Below are 17,565 nucleotides of genomic sequence, written 5' to 3' on the forward strand. Positions count from 1 at the left end.
TTGCAAATAAAGTCCACTTAAAAAAAAAAAAGTTGACACCAGAGTTGTGTTTGCCAGAAGGAATTGTCCCAGACTTCCCAAGTCTTCAAGTTGGGGATAGTTGGAAAGCAACAGCCTATGCTTCTGGCTTCAACTATCTCACAACGCTAGAATCCCCTGCATCAGCTTAACGGTCATGAGTCAGCTTCCAGTCATAAGGTTCTCTGTGTCCTCCTGATACAACCCAGAAATATAGAGACACACACATATAGGTGTACATATGCATTACTATACATGCACAAACACACACACACACCAGCACAGGAACCATAGTTAAACAGGGACATGTAACATCATTAAACAGGCCAGAAAGTCACATGACTCATCATTGCACCTTTAAGTGTAGGAACAAAACAGGGCTTTATGCCTGTAACCCCAGCATCAGAAGGTGGGGGGAAGGATGCCTACAGATTACAAGGCTTTATATGACACCTTGTTTCCAAAAAAAATTTTTAATGAAAAAAAAAGTGTAGAAATAATTACAAACAGGGAGAGTAGTTTTGTTTTTGGTTGTTTTTTTTTTTTTCAGGTCGTTATGTGTTGAGCACCTACCTACTGTATAGTCCATGTGTTCAGCTGTTTTGCTCATTTTACATACATGGACTCCTTTACAACTAGCCTAAAGGTAGGAATAGTCTATTTTGAAAATGAGAAAACTGAGATTCAGTTAGTGATGTGTCAAAAGCCACACCACTGATAAGAAATATAGCACTTCAAGCCGGGGCCATCTGATTCCGACCCCTAAGTGCTTCATCCAAGTGGGAGAAGAAGGACGTTTCAGAACCCAAACTCTCCTGTTTCCACATTTGCTTCTTGTTATACACTGGCTATAAGCTTAAGTCGTCCTAAACACCCTGTACCTCATTGGAATGTCTCTAGGGTGCACAGGTTTGGGTCATGCCCTGCCTAATTGACAGAGATGGCTACCGCAGATCACAGCCATCCCTGACAGCCTGCAACACACTGGGCATGTTAGAACTGGGTTTGCTTGCTTTAGTTTTGGTTTTTGTTTTCATTATTATGATACTAAGAATTCAATCTAGGATCTTACAGTGCTAGGTAAGCATTCTGCCACTGGGCTGTAGCCCCAGTCATCTTCTTCTTCTTCTTCTTCTTCTTCTTCTTCTTCTTCTTCTTCTTCTTCTTCTTCTTCTTCTTCTTCTTCTTTTACTTTGTCCAATTTTTATTAGGTATTTTCTTCATTTATATTTCAAATGCTATCCCAAAAGTCCCTTATACCCTCCCCCTGCCCGCCCTGCCAAACTCCTCTTACCTTCAAGCCCTTTCCCACATTCATGTATGTCTTTCCTTCTGTTTTATGGCTCACTGGTTCTAACCAGGACCATTTGTGTGAGCGTGGGTTTTAAGCTGTTTACTGGAGCTTGGTGGATTCATCATCCATGGCACAGCTCTGAAGACAATGACTGACTCTTGTCCAGAAACTACAGGTAGCTGATATTTCAGCAGAGGGATGGGCTCTGGGGGCTCCTTCCTGACCCACAATGGACTAGTGTCAGATCTAGAGATGTGCAAGTCCAGAGGAGGCAGCCTCAGATGCTGCGGGATCCTGACTGCAATGGCTGTCACTCCCAGGAAGTAGCATTTCAAAGACTTTTGCTTTATCACCTGGCTCTTACATTTTATTTCTTCTCCTTTTACTCAGTGTTCCCCCAAGTCTTTCCAGGGGTGATTAAAATTTTAAAAATGTTCTGTTTAAGACTCAGCACTCAGCTATCACTTAGCGTCAGCAGGGAGAGCAGCTTGGTTCTCTGCATTCAGTTCTGCTCACTGGAAAGAAAGGTTTCTCTGATTGAGGCTAAGATTAGTATGGGTATAATTTACTATAGAAGTAAATATTAGAAGGCAGTTACACAATAGGAAGTTTCCACCGAGGGGCTAAGACCTGCTGGCATTGTTTTTTACTGGGATAACTGTGCCAGGAATGAATCCCCTCCTGTGGAGTGGACCTCAAGTCTAATCAGAGACTAGCTGGCTACCCTGTCAACACAAAAACAGCACTCTCTTTTGTGAACAGAATAAGAAATAGTTTATTTTGAAGCTAAAAAAAAAATATGAACGAGTCTAGCCTGGGAACATTGATTTTGATTACCCAAAATTCCATGTTCCAACATGGTAACATACAGTAGTAAAACAAAAGGAGAGGTAAATCAAGCGTTTTAAAAATACATTGGTGAAAACAATTAAGTTGGCGTTTACAGCACAGAGGAAAAATCTCAGCTATAGACCTCATATGCTATCCAATGATACTCAGGGGTTTTGTTAAGTGAGTACATTCCAAAGGTATCTGATAGTCACCAACTGTAAGATCAGACACAGACCTGTTTAGGGGACTAGATGGCCCAAGATAAATGCTATTGACTCTGGACCTCTCCACAATCATTGAAGTGCGAGTCAGTTAATCATCCTTGCAGAGGTGCAGTTGAAGGCTCAATTTCTTTCTAGGGTGTTTCATTCAACCCTTCCATAACAATCACATCACTTTTGCACCAGTGAGCACTGTCTGGCAGGTTAACATTACAATTCATAGAGTTTGCAGCTGATTAAGACTCTTAATGTCTTTTCTCTCTGTATTAACCAGGGTTCCCTAGAGGGAGGAAAACTGATAGAATGAATGAAGATTTTATATATATAGTAAATTCTAAGGGATTTATTAGAGTTCCTTAGTCCAAGAAGCCAGTAGTTTGCTTTGTCCACAAGGCTGGATATCTCTGCTGGTCTTCAGTAAGTATCAGATCCCATATAAGTAGGCTTCCATTGAAACAAAACTGAGGGTGAGCAGGCAAAGAGTCAAAGCTTCTTTCATCCCTGTTCTTTACATAGGCTGCCACCAGAAGGTATGGCCCAGAATTAGGGTGGGTCCTCTGACCTCAAGTGATGTGGATTTAAAGTTTCCCTACTGGTAATGGCCCAGTTTAATAAAAATCCCTCCCAGGTGTAGCCAGCCACTTGGGTTCTATTTAATTGTACATTTAGTCAAGTTTACAACCAAGAATAGCCATTTTACTCTCCCAGCATCCTGTGTAGCACCTTCTAGGACTACGAGAGCCATCTAGCAGAGGTAAAGCTTCCAGCTCAACTCCAGCTTGACTTCTCTTTATGTTCCACTGAAGGTATGTAGCATCTTCAGCAAGAGGGTTGATCAGCTAGTCTTGGTAGGCACTCAAGAGGAATTGTAAGAGCCTTACAATCTAACACCAGTCTGTTCCCATGAGCCAGCACACCATACGAAGTCTTTCTGCTTACTTAGAACCTCCTTCGTGTAGTCCAGTTGCAGCTGAAGACAGACAGAAAACTCAGGTCTGGTCTGCTGCTCTTGTCTGACCTTGGGAAATTGTTTCCTTTACCTACAAAGTAGACCAAAGACAGAGATAATCCCTGAGGAGCCTGTTCTAGTTCTCAACTTATCTGAACGGTAGAAAATCCTGGTCCTTCAGACATCGATGAACCGAGGCAAAGAACATTCTGGAACTCCTAAATTCTATAGATGAATTCCACATAATTCAAACTTTCATAACAGTAATCCTGTGATAAATCATCAATGATCTCAGGAATGTGTAAGCTATGATACCAAAAGCAAGATATAAACATAAATGATTCTTGCTGGGGTGTTTTCTCAGTCAGACCCTCTTTTGAACAGTTTCATAGCTGCTATAAAATAAACAGTTGCTCTTTTTAGTGGTCTCTAGGCTTCTTAAAGATAAATTGAACCTATTATTTGAGATCCATTTCCCTGGAGGGTTAAAAATTGAAAGCCCAAATAGATTTAGAACTCATGGTGACAAATATCCATTTATTTATTTATTTATTTATTTATTTATTTATAGCTAGATTCTTGTTGAAAGGGAGCCAAGGTCATTTAGGTCTTTATTTATAATTAAAATTATGAGCTCTTCAGATGGTGTTTATTCTGCCTCCTAGAGAACAGCACAGTATGTACGTCCTGTCCCACATTTCTTTCTGATATTGAACAGTAATGTATGTCATTACTCATCATGTCTGAGTTAGGGTGACTCTGAAAACAGAGCCAAGAGTGAGTGAGGTTCAAATTACCAATATGCAAGATGACAGGAGGAAGGAAATACGGTAGACAGGGAATATGGTATTGTGGGGGGCTAGGCATGTTGCTGCCCACTGGCGCTATGTTGAACACACTGTTCATTCTCTCAACAGCTTTGTTCATGAAAGCCCCAGTGTGTCCATTCTACACAATTCTTCCCCACTACATGTGAGAAGTCTAGGATAGCAGTGAGGTCACGTACAGGAGGTTATTCAATGAACATTACAAAATGCGTGTTTATTTATTCAGCCCTCCAACTTGGTCACAAATTAACCTAATTAATATGCAGCTAGCTTAAAAGATATATCCAGCCTGAGGGGTGCATATGACAAGATGACCCTTGAGGAAATGCCACCACCCCGGAGCTGTTTTAGCTCCCCTAGACATTGCTGAAAAGCAAGTATATGTGCCAGTGACAAAAGTCGTCAGATTGTTGTAGAATTCATAAAGGTCCTTTAAATAAAAAGATAAGTAAACTACTAGATGTGACTATTTCCTGACTCCATCATTAATGGTCTTCATCCTAAGCAGGTTTATGGTGGGCAACACGAAGAGTCATGTGTAAGAGAGGGGCCATAAGCCAACATAAACAAGAGTTTTTCAAAGTAACCATGGAGTCAAAAAAGAAATGAAGAGTAATCAAGTCAAAGCTGGACTTTTCAACATACACATATTTAATCATTACCATCTCTGGTGCGCTGAAAATGGGATAGATCTGTTTATTTAATCTCTGGAAGGAGATTTTTCTTATGAATTAGAAGGAAAATATGCACTTAGCTATTCATGAGTGAGGTGAATTTGACAAAATTAAAACAACAAAATGTGTCTGAGAGTAACTGGTATGATTTGTATGAAATGTCATAGTTTAGTCAGGCTTCTAATGGAATCCCAGAGAACATGACTGATTAAGTCATCTCTGAACTTCTCTCAACAGAATGAGGAGCTGTGGCCCATACTTGGTCTTGTTCCTACATACACAAAAGACCCAACAAAGTTCAGGAACTCACTAGGACCACTCAAAAAGAATGCATCTTGAATTGTGGGGTATGGCTTAAGAGAAGACCATCTGCCTAACATGCACAAAACCCTGGGTTTTATTCTCAGCAGCCTCCCCAAAAATTAACTAAATCTGGAATCACAATCATGATATAAATAAATTATCTTAATAATAATCAGAAGAGATAAAAACACTAATGTTAGAAGAACATTTACATAATATTCTTCAAGAAGTTTCCCTTACTGATGTCAAAAGATAAGTGAATTATTTCTTCTTTGGGTATGAGTAGTGTTTAAATAGAACATCTTTTATTTGTTCTTTGACAGTTTTATACATGTAAGCAATGTATCTTGATCATGGACACTCCCATTTCCTCTCTCCATTCACACCATATCATTCCAAAAATAATAACAACCACTGAGACTTAGTGCTGCCTGTCTGAAGGGTGGCTGATCTTGTCTTGATCTTGTGCAGGTAACCTCAGCTGCAGTAAACTCAACAGCATGCCATGGCCAGGAGACAGTGTTCAACAGCACCTGTCCCATCCTTCAGCTCTTATGAAGGATACTCCCTTGTGGTGGGGGAGAAGGGAAGCTGATATAGATGTCACACTTAGGACTGAGAACTTGATAGTCACTCAGACAACAATATTAATATATCCACCATCCATCGCTTCTGATGTTAAAAATTCTGAGTAGTCTGACTAGAGTCTAAGAATCTGAGTAAGTTATAGTCACTTGCTAGTCATTTGCGGGTAGGTAAGTAATTCATACCAAAGTAGAAATTGGCAGTATTTCAGCCTTTTCTTACAGTGTGCATATTAGACTCAGCACTAACCAGTCTACTTTCTTTACAGTAAGAGAAAAGGTAAGAGAAATACAGGATGGTGGTGATTCTGAAATCTGTTGAGCAAGGATTTTCTGCAGAGCTCTCCCAAATGTAATCACCATAAATCAACCAACAAGGAAATAGTCTCAGGAAACAGTTTTACCAACTTTACCAAGCTAAAGAATAGAAATCAATCTACATTGCAAGGGAGGGGAGATAGAATTCACGGGTATAAAGGATGAAAAAGGAATAATGGAACAAGAAGGGGTCAGAAGTGGAGGGCAGAGGAAGCAAATGAATGGACACCCACACACATACAATGGAGTTTCCCTATAACTAACAAAAACAAACAGAAAACAATGCCAAGTAGAAGTTAAGTCTTGTGGTGGTTTGAATGAGCGTGGCCCTTTAGGCTCCTATATCTAAATACTTGGTTCTTTTGGTACAACTGTTTATGAAGGATCAGAAGGTGTGGCTTTGCTGGAGGAGGTGTCACTGGGGTGACCTTTGAGGCTTAAAACTCCCATGATAGGTCCAGTGTCTCTCTCTTCACCTGCAGCTTGTGGATCAGTTACAGCTCCAGCACCTTGCCTGCACAGTAGTCATAGACTCAACCTCTGAAAATGTAAGTAAGCCCCAAATTAAATGCTTTCTTTCATAAGTTGCTTTGATCATCGTGTCTCTTCACAGCAATAGAAAAATAACTAAGCCATTTCTTCTGAAGTTGTTGGCCAGCGAGAACCTGTAACCCCCAAACAACACAAACTATCGTCATTGCTCTTGGTTATCCTCCATAACCTGACAATAAGACCCTCTTGCTGAAGATACCATATGCTTGCATCCTAGAACACGCTGAAATCAAGCTGATACTAACCTGGAAGCTTTATCTCCTACTGGATAGCTTTCAGAGTACTGGAAGATGCCATGCAAGCTATTAGAGGAGAAAAGAACTCATCAATCAAACCCAGCTATGAACCCTTCAAGCCTCAATGACTAGCCTGAAAGATTTGCCCACTAATGCAATAGTGGTACAATTTCAAGGAAGTAACCAACCACTTTTTCATTAGATCTAACTCCCACTCCACAGGATGAATCAAAACCTGAAACCCAGTTTTGACCAAGATCCTATGGCCCGACACAGCTTCTCCCTGGACTCCTTGATAGTCTGTTAGTGGGAGATCTTCAACACCCTCTCTTTACTTCCTCAGTTTTCACAGACCACTTCAAGGACTAAATATGTGTGAGTGCATCTCCATCCAAGTTGGCCAGGCTGGTGTCTGGATCGGAAATGCCTGCTGGGTGCTCTACTGCCTGGAACATATATATATATACTCACATTCCTCTCAAACAAAGTAGAAATGCAAAAAAAACTCTATGTCCTTTATACATAAAGTAAGTAGCTTCAGAAATAACTTTCTGGTCTGTTCTTTGTACTTCCTGAGCTAATCAAGAAAAGGATGTTGACTGGAAAGTACTGTTTTAAATGACTGGTAGACATGCTAATCAGAGAAACTGCAAACCCTCTACTTTCTTCAGAGAATGTAGAATTTACTGTCGGGATACAAATGGAAACGAATAAGTAGGGATCAGTAGCATCAGAATTGCCTTGCAGGAATAGAGACACAGTCCACTTCCTACCACACCCAAGGCTTCCATAAAGATGTGTACATAAATCCTCCTTACTCATGGAAGACTTCAACATCCATTGCTACTCTCTCTCAACTTGTTTCTCTCCTATCTCTTCCTTTTACCATCTTCCTGCCAGTCAGTCTTCTAGCATCTTATACATGTGCTGACTTATGATCTGCCATGACTTATATCTATTTGCTGGTCTTTAATCCTCCTCTATGGTTCCCAATTGTCACTTGATCTTCTCTGTACTTCCTTGTGTAGATGTTTAAGGAATGGCTGCTGATCATGGTTCAGGTTCCCCACGGAAGGACAGATATTTCCTTCTGAGCCTTGCCTGAGGATGCAAACTAGAGTAGTTGGAGATCCTTCTCAATCTAGTCATCTGTGATGAGCTGTGAGGGATGTTCCTCAGAAAGGATGGATCCCCTGGCAGGAATAGTCTCCAGATCTACCCCAGGTCAACATGCCACTCAAAACCTTCTCCACAGAGTGACTCCATCTTCTTCCTGTTCCAATTCATGTAGCTGTCCCTTTAAGGCTTTGCATGGCTGTTTCTTTCCATTTTCCCTTCTAATATAACTATTTTCAAGTTCCCATCCAAACCTCTGAAAAACTGAACTTTCACAGTAGTGGACACTTTAAAGGGCATTATAAGAAGCATATCAACCAACTTTTTAAAAATTGTCTAATCTACAAAACAGTCATCGTTTAAAAAAAATCCAGAAGGTTGAATACAAAACCCTAGGAAAACAGTGGATGGAAGATAAATCAAACTCAATGATGCTTTTTCAATGCCTGCCTCAGAATTGTGATTTGATGACCTTTATGGAGCAATTGCAGTGTTCTGTGATGAAAATAGTCACATTACAATCTACAGGAAATTGGACAATTTTGGAAGAAAAAGTCTTTCAAACCTCAGTGGAGGAGGAAATCATTTGGTAACTAAATTAGAAACATCTATGTCATTGGTTTGACAGAGTCCTTAGACCCACTGGTGTTACAAAACTTGTATGTTCCAGAATGCCTGCATTACACCTGCCAATACCGGAAACATGGATTTCAGACTGTGCAGATCAGAACACTAAGATAAATTAGAGAATGAGACACATAAAAACAAGGTAGGCCATGTGTGGTGTTGCACACCTTCAATTCCATCATTTGGGAGGCAGAGGTAGGAGAACTAGGCCAGCCTAGTCTACAGAGAGAGAGACTCCCAGGACAGCCAGGACTACAGAGAAACCACATCTCAAAAAAAAAAAATGTTGGCATATTTCTTTCATTATTTTATTAGGTTCTTATAACTTTACCTCCCTTCTAACCCATATTCCATCCTAATCCCTTCCAGTCCCCCAACACTGCATAGTAGAGAATGAATATTACGGGAAGAGAGGAGTGTCATAGACTTCTTTCAGTCAACAAAATAGACTATTTTCTGCTGGTTAGAAGCATTGGGTTCCTTGGGACCAGTCCAATCTTCAATGTCAGGATATCTCCAACTTCTTCTCGCCACCTGCTCACAAACACTTGACCAACAGCAACATCAGCATCCAGGAGCAGCAGTGGGGAGAGGTAGCTGCCTTCTAGGCACACCTCTGCCCCTGTTGGGGCTCTGGCATTTATACACTCTCCGGAGTCCCCAGAATTAAACCATCTGCAGCTAGCAAAGATCACAGCTTTCCTAGAACACGAGACAATCATAGTTAACAGCTACGGACTAACTGAAACAGCCCTATATCCCACACCTGGGATTAAAGCCAAAACATATTCACATGACATAACTGAATTTAAAATTTTTTTTTCACTACAGAAAAAAAAGGTGTGAAATTTCTGCAGAACCTCCTTCCCAGCATGCAGTGCAATAGTGCGAGATTGTGGGACATTTGGGGCACAGAGCATGACTAGAGGAAGCAGGCCACTGAGGATGAGTCTTCCAGGCTATGACAGTCCTGTTTCTGCTTGTGGGACGCATAAACCACGGGTTTCTGCTGCTTAGGACTGAACAGCTTTGCCCACTGTGCCTTCTCCACCATGAGGAACCATGAGCCAGAACAAATCTCTCTTCCCTTAAGTTGTCCCTGTCTGCAAGGATCAGGGAGCATATAGGGAGTTCTTCCGTAACAGGGGCTTATTCATAGTAGGACTAAAAAGACTAAGGCAAACATATATGAAATCTAGCAAGGGTTTCCCACAAATCTATCCTTGTCTGGGTTTTCCTCTGGCATGTATATATATATATATATATATATATATATATATATATATATATATATTGAACTACCAAGGGGAAAGGTAACAAGAAAAGATGAATACTTCTCAATCTCACTTACATGTGGAATATATAACAATCTAATTCATAAAATTACAATTGAGCCGTGGTTACCCAAGACCAGGGAGTCAGTAGATGTTGGCCAAAAAAATAAAACCTTACAACCATAAATTTGCTAATATACAGCAGGATGACAACAGTTAGTGATATTGTATCTCTTATTTAAAATCTGCTAGAAAAGTAGATCTGAAGTGTTCTTTCTAAATACTCACACAGCCAGATACAAACATGTGGTGGTTGATGCGATAATTTGACTCTGTTAATCGTTATACACTTACGTGTAGATTGAAGCGTAACATGGAATATCTCGATTATATACAGTTTCCATTTGTCAGTTACATCACATTAGAGCTTTTGAGATTTCTGGGAGAAAAGCATTTTATCATTCTTCAATCTACTTTCCCATTCCCAATATACTTTCATGAAGGCTTAGAGAAATATTACATTGAGGAATTTCGCAACAAAGAAACTATTTGACTTTTAAAAAAGGGGGTGGGGGGACATTCTTTGGAGTTCTTTTAAAGATACAGTTTAAAGTGGAGGCATCTGTTTTCCTACCTTGTCTAGTTTCCAAAAGTCTGAGGGCTTCTTCCCATAAGGGGATCACAAAATAGGCCCCTCGGGGCCCCTGGGTTGTGTCATATCAGATGCAGAGAGGATGGGAGCCTGCTTTCAAATGTGGTTAGGTAGTAATGATGTTCTCCCACCCCTTGCCACCAATGTTTCTCAGAGAGGGGAAACACATTGCTGACACTGCTACAGTTGAGAAGGACCAATGGCCTGTTCCATCCTAGACTAGAGCTGGAAGTCAAAAAGACTTCCTCCCGGCTGTCTATGGATAGCAAAGAAAAAAAATCTGATTGGCTAACGTGCTCTAAGCCTAAACCAGGAGCAGAGGAGGTAGACCTCCCTACCTCAGCACTACAGACAAGAGCACCAGGAGGCTTTGGGACTATGTGCTATTTGGACTCTTGGAAGGGAGCAGCTTCTTGGACTTTCCTATCAACCTTTAAGGCAGAAAGGGAGTTGGATATAGACTGAATTTTACTTAGAAAAACATTACTTTCTCTGAAATGCCATTATTTAAAGTTATCAAGTTATGCTTTCTTCAAATGTTATAAAAACTGTCAGTCATCTTGGCTGGGGAGGCAGGAGGCTCATCTGACCCCTACCAACCATCCTTGGAGCAGAGTGCATTCTCTACCACTGACTGACATCTACTGGACACCCACTGCCAAGCAGCTGCAGGCCTTCAGAACTCCTAAAAGAACCAAAAGAGCCATGGAATTCCTGAGGGAGTCTTCAGGAAGTACAACACACCCAAGTCTGCCCCATGTCCTACAGAGACCTTCGTCATGCCCTGAGTTGGAGCCTGTGTAGATAATAAGCAACTCTATGGTTCCCACGGCTGATAAGTTTGAGATCACAGCTACCTATGGGTTGTTGTATGATCACGTGACAAGGTGCTGTTCATTGCCATCATGAGTTAGAAGGAAACAGAAAATTAGAAAATAAGGCAGAAACGGTGGACTCAAGAGCAGTCAGGGAAAGTGATGGCCGTTGTCAAGGTGTAGACAGACTACAGGTGAGCAGCAGAAGAAAATCCCCTGAATCAAATAGTTTCACTTTGGACAACAACAAAACCCATGTTTTAAAAGCTCCAGAATAATAGCTCTCAATGTTTAAACATTTTAAAATATATTTAAAATGCAGAGTACGGGGTCCCTTCTGTTTGGAAGCGTGTAGGATCAAGCCTAGGAAACTAAAATTGTACATAATGCACAGGGTTTCTGTAACAGACAGTCCTCAGACCTCTTTTCAGCAGTGACCTAAAGGTTTGACTGCATCCCCCTTTTCGTTCCTTCAGGGGATGTTTACTTAAATAAACATGCATCCAGGTGGTAACCCCAGCACTCAGGAGGCAGAGAAAGGAGGACTTGAAGTCCAAGACCAGCCAAGTGTGGGTAGTAAGACCTGTCTCAAAATTAATTAACTAAACAAATAAAAGTAAAGTTCTCTCAGCTATTCAGTAGGGGTCCTGGACATTACAGTGAGACTGTCAGTGGAAAGCTCAAGCCTGGGCCTCAGAGAAAGCCCACACAGCCTAGCTGAGAACAAAGGCACAGACAGGAATGGAAAACTATGCTTTAACAGGACTAGAAAGTTCCCATGGATGAGAAGACTACGTTGTGATGATTGGAATCAGAAATTTCCTTCAGAGGCTTTCTCTCCAGAACTTGTTCCCATCTTGCAGACGTAACTTGAAGTCTGTGCTGAATTTGTAAGATGGGGCTTAAATAGATGCAAGAGGCCTATGAGGATTCTACCCCCTACTCGTCCAGCTGCCCTCTCTGCTTCCTGGCTCCTGCTGGGTATCCTGAGCCAGATGTGGTGGCGCACCAGATGTCCTGATGTGGTGCACACCTTTATTCCCAACCTTTAGGAGGGAGAGGCAGGCAGAACTGTGGGAAGCCACATATGGCGTTGCAGGGTGATGCTGGCTACCGCTGGCCACCATGCATAAGTTTGGGTAAACAACCAATGTGTACATATGCAGTAAAGTTTTTTGCCAAGACACTGCCTGGCCTGGGCATGATAATGAGGTTTTGTGAGGTACAGAGAGTATAACCAATCAGATGTGAGACATGCAAACGAGGTATGTTAATGAGGTTTTGTGAGGTACTGAGAGAGTATAACCAATCAGATGTGAGACATGCAAATGAGGTATGTTAATGAGGTTTTGTGAGGTACTGAGAGAGTATAACCAATCGGATGTGAGACGTGCAAATGAGGTGGAAAGCATAACCAATCCGGTGTGAGACACGCCTCTCCTAGGCCTATATAAGCAGCACCAGTTCTGGGCTCGGGGTCTTTTTGCCTCTGCAATCAAGTTCTCCCAATAAACGTGTGCGGAAGGATCCTGTTGTGGCATCGTTCTTGCTGGCAAGTCAGGTGCTCACAAGACAGAACTCTGAGTTTGTGGCCAGCCTAGTCTACAAAGTCAGTTTCAGGACAGCCAGGGCTATACAGAGAAACCCTAGAAAACAAAACAAAACAAAAACAAAAACAAAGAAACAAAGACCAGTACCTCAACAGGCTCCTATGGGTTGCACCATGACTTTCCAGCTGTGGTGGACTGAAATCTCCATGAAACCATGAGCTAACATAAGCCTTTCCTCCCCTAAGTTGTCAGGTATTTTGTCTCACCAGGAAGAAATGACTAAGTCATATCCATGAATACAGACTAATTCACCATAACCCTCAGGCTACAGGAGACTACTGAGAAACCAGAAGTCCCGTGTTGAACATAAAGAGAGAAAGTAGAATGGCAGAGCATGAGGTGGAATCTTATGGAGAGGAGGCGGATCAAAGACAACTCCAAGTTTTCCTGTTAAGAATCTCTCTGATGAGTGGTGGAGGTCACGGACAAACTTAGTGGAGGACAACACATGTGATCAGATTTGTGCTTTTGATTATTCAGACACCGGAGGAATCATAGTGTAGAAGTTAAAGATGCTGGAGATGAGCATGATAGCTCTTCCTAAAGTAGGAAATGTTGACACTGTTTGGAAATATACAGGATAAATAGAAGATAGAAGGACAACTGAATGAAACCCTTTAAAAAACAATTAGGCTCCAGGCTCAGAGTATTGTGACCACAGTCCCAAAACTCTTTATCCTCAATTCCAAAGCCAATATGTCAAAAACCAAAAGTTGCTACTCATTTTAAACACCAGGGCAACAGAGAGCAGTGAGGACAATGGGCATAAAGAAGATAGATCACATCTCCAGCAGGAACTGAGGCTAACCGAAACGATCACCATCTAGAATGAGAAAGAAGACAGAGCCAAAAAACTAAGGAGTGTTCAAGGGAGTTTAGACAGGAAATGTAATTTTCAATTCAAATTCTTAATTTTAAAAAGCAGTTTTGAAAAAGGTCCATTTGTTGGGCAAACTCAAGCTTCCATTCTTTTAAATTAATATTTTGAGAACTTCATGAGTACTGATCTGTATCATTCCCACTGTCTCCCTTATCACACAATTCATATCTTTCTAGAATGTATGCATATATACACACATACACATTCATACATACACACACACATATCCATGTATATACAACCTCCTGAGTTAATTCAGCTTTGTTCATATGTACAGGTGTCCAGGGCTGACAACTTGGGATTGGACAACATATGTGGGAGCTATCCCTGATGAAAACTGATTCTCTCCCCTCAGCAGCCCATTGACCACCTCTTCATCTAGGGATGGGATCCCGTGGAATTTCTCCTGTCCATGTTGCCTTATCTGCAATGTTATCATGCTGATCCTGTTTACTGGCGCATTTCCCCCCATCACCTCAAACTTTTTAAGAATTAGATAAATAAAGACAGGGAACAGTGATGTGTGAGCTGACCAGGGCACTTCAGAGCCTATTACTCATGCTCCTAAAGCTACAGCCTTCAGGCCTCTCAATATTCTTCCTGTGTTTGTATTGCCTGTGCTTACATGTTCTGCAAAACCCTTATTTCAATAAGTATTAAGTTTGCTTTTCTATATATGAAGTTTCAAAAGATATATTCACCATCATTAAAGTCCCTATAGACCAGGAGAGGTTTGCTATCACCAGGAAAGACATTTACAGAGGCAAATGTACTTCCCTGCCAATGCCAGCAGAATCTGCCCCGAGTCCCTCAAATAGAGCTATTTATCTCTGCTCCTAGAGAAACAAAAGGAAGCCATACCTCTCCTGCTCTCAGCAGTCTGGGTGATTTGATCACAGCCTCCCATCAGTAAATTTTCCCCGGTGGTAAGAGAACTGTGGGGATCTGTACATCTACTGCCTTTGTTTGCTTCCCCGTCTCCTGAGTTAATAATAAATTCAACTGTTCCGTTCTTGACTGTGTTCTTCTTTATGCTCCTACGTTTATCAGATGGCTAAAGATTTGTCTCAGTCAACCTGGGTTCCTGAGAAACACATGCTGAAATTATATCCAGGCTGCATAAGTGAAGTCCTATGTGTCCCTAGATAAAGTTGTCAATCTCATCTGTAATTTTAAAAGGTATTAAATTTCATGAGAATATTATATTGAACAGGAGTTTTTAGAAGAACAGAATCAATGAGTGAGTGTGTGTGTGTATAAAATTGGGGTTCACACTGAGGGCTGGGTGGAGAAACAGTGGCTGTGTGCACACTGGAGAGAAACTCCGTAGCAGTCTACCCAAAACTCCTGGATACCTGGGCAGTTCCAATCCATCACTGAAAGCCTAGAGGTTCTCTGGAAAGTCACTGGTACTGAGCCTGTGTGCTTGTGAGTATACACGTGTGCATTTGTGCATTGATGAACATGTATACAGGTACGCTTGTGTGTGACATGCATTTAATTAGAGTAACATACATAACCATGGGTGGGGGTTGTTTAATGGAGCAAGGACAATAACCAGTAACTACATTACTGAGGAATGTGGCTCCCCTTCCCCAGACACCATCAACTTCCTATAGCACCAAGCTCAGGGGTGGAGTACAGCTCATAAACTCATTTCCATTCTTTGACAGGGTATTGATGGGCTTAGTTTTATGCAGGTCTTGAACATGCAGCCACCTGTGCTGCGAGGTCATGGGTATATGATCTCCATCCAGAAGATAGCATTTCACATGACTCCTCTCATCCTCTAGCTCTTAGATCTTCCCCCACACTGCTTCCAAAATGTCCCCTGAGCCTTGGAGGATGTGATAAAGACCCTATTTATAGCTGAGCACTCTGTAGCCATTATTCTCAGCACTCAATTAGTTATGACTTTTTGCATTAACCACTGCCCACTGCAAACAGAAGCTTCTCTGACCAAGGCTAAGAAACATACTTAACTATGGATATAAACATGAATATTTAGAAAGCAGTTTGACACCATGTCCACTTAGCAAATCATAGTATGTTTCTCCGTAGGGCCGAGAGCATCCAGAGACATAGATTTTTGGCCTGGTTTATAATATTAGGCATGAATTCTACACATGGATTGGGCCTCACATACAATCATGAAATGGTCGGTTAGCTCCATATTATTCATATTATTATTGCACCAGTGGGCACATCTTGCCTAGAAGGTTGGTGTTGCAGTTCCCAGGCCTCACAGATGAGTAACAATATTGAAGACTTTTCTCTCTCAAAAGCCTGCATTGAAGTTCTGAAACTAGGAAAGCTATTTGGAAGAGGGGAAGCTTCTAGACCAGTTATATCTTGATTTCATGATATCCTTCAACCAGTATATGGAACCAGTCATTAGACATAGGGCTTTATCATTTAGTTATGGTGGGTCACTGGGTTTGTGAGGGAAAAGATCTATCAATGATGCCATTCCCCAACGTTTGATTCATCTCAGCCGTTGGCTCTCACAATTACCCAAGTCCACAGACACCATGGATCAGAGATCATTTACCTTTCTTCTAACTTCTATCCTATAGAACAAGCAAAACAAGGTGGTGGTGCATATTCCCATGCTTTGCAACAGTTTGTAGAGGACTAATTTCTAAGTCAATGTGATATTTGTTAAGTAAACTGTGGCACATCCACAGGCTAACACAGCACATAGCTATTAAAATGTTTTAAAGCAGGGCATTTCAGAATAGTGCATATGACCCTAGTGTATGAAAGGGAAGATGATAAACACTGCACTTATGAACTTTCCAGAAAGAAATATGGCAGTAGATCTCAAGAGCAATAAAAATGTCCAGAACAATTGAGCAAATAATTCCTCTTGCAGGACTATATCTTAAATTAAAAATGTTTAAGTTCACTATAAATCCAAGAACATCTTGAAAATGTCAACAGAAATCAATCACATCTGGAAATGGCACTAGTATGTAGCATGAATAAAATAGATTACCTCTTTAAAAACAATGACTATAAAAATGTCCTCAAAAACTTAATCCCATACAAAATAGAAAAACTCTCACTAATACACACACACACACACACACACACACATGACACAGTGTCATGCTTTGCAGTCAACAACTTTCCAACTTTCCAACTGAACTGCTGGGTCTGGGGAGCTGCCTGGGGATAAAGGGTTTGCTGTATAAACATGAGAACCTGAGCTGGGATCCTCAGCACATATGTAAGGACAAGACCTCAGGGTGCTCATCTGTAACCCCAGTGCTGAGAGGTGGAGGCCAAAGGATTCCAGGGCTTCCTGGACAGCTAGTTCAATCAGTTGTTGAACTCTGTTCAATGAGAGTCCCTGTTTCAAAATATAAGGTGAAGAGCAACTGAGGAAGGTACCTAGTGTTGATCTCCAGCCTCCATATGTATACGGCATGAACACAAACATTGGTTCACATCATATGCTCAAGCACATATGCATGTACATACACACATGCGCATGTGTGTGAGTGCACGTGCACACACACACACGTAAACACACTGACCTATGTAGAGAATAAAATTAAATTCATTCACGGAGGAAAGAGACAGGGTTCTAAAAGGTGCATATTGCTAGACTCAGACCTAGGTTCATTAACTTGACAGTTAACACGTATTTTAGAATCAGGCATCTAGATGTCCAGAATCCCAGCATCCTTTTGTAGCCTATTAGTTTAATGCAGACTCAACATTTGCATTTCTCAAATTGAAAATTGAAGCCTAAGTCCTTAGATGGCATTTGGAAGTA

Source organism: Mus caroli, unplaced genomic scaffold (genome assembly GCF_978045245.1).
Source record: "Mus caroli unplaced genomic scaffold, Mus_caroli_1 scaffold_12, whole genome shotgun sequence".
In the NCBI taxonomy this organism is placed as follows: Eukaryota; Metazoa; Chordata; class Mammalia; order Rodentia; family Muridae; genus Mus; species Mus caroli.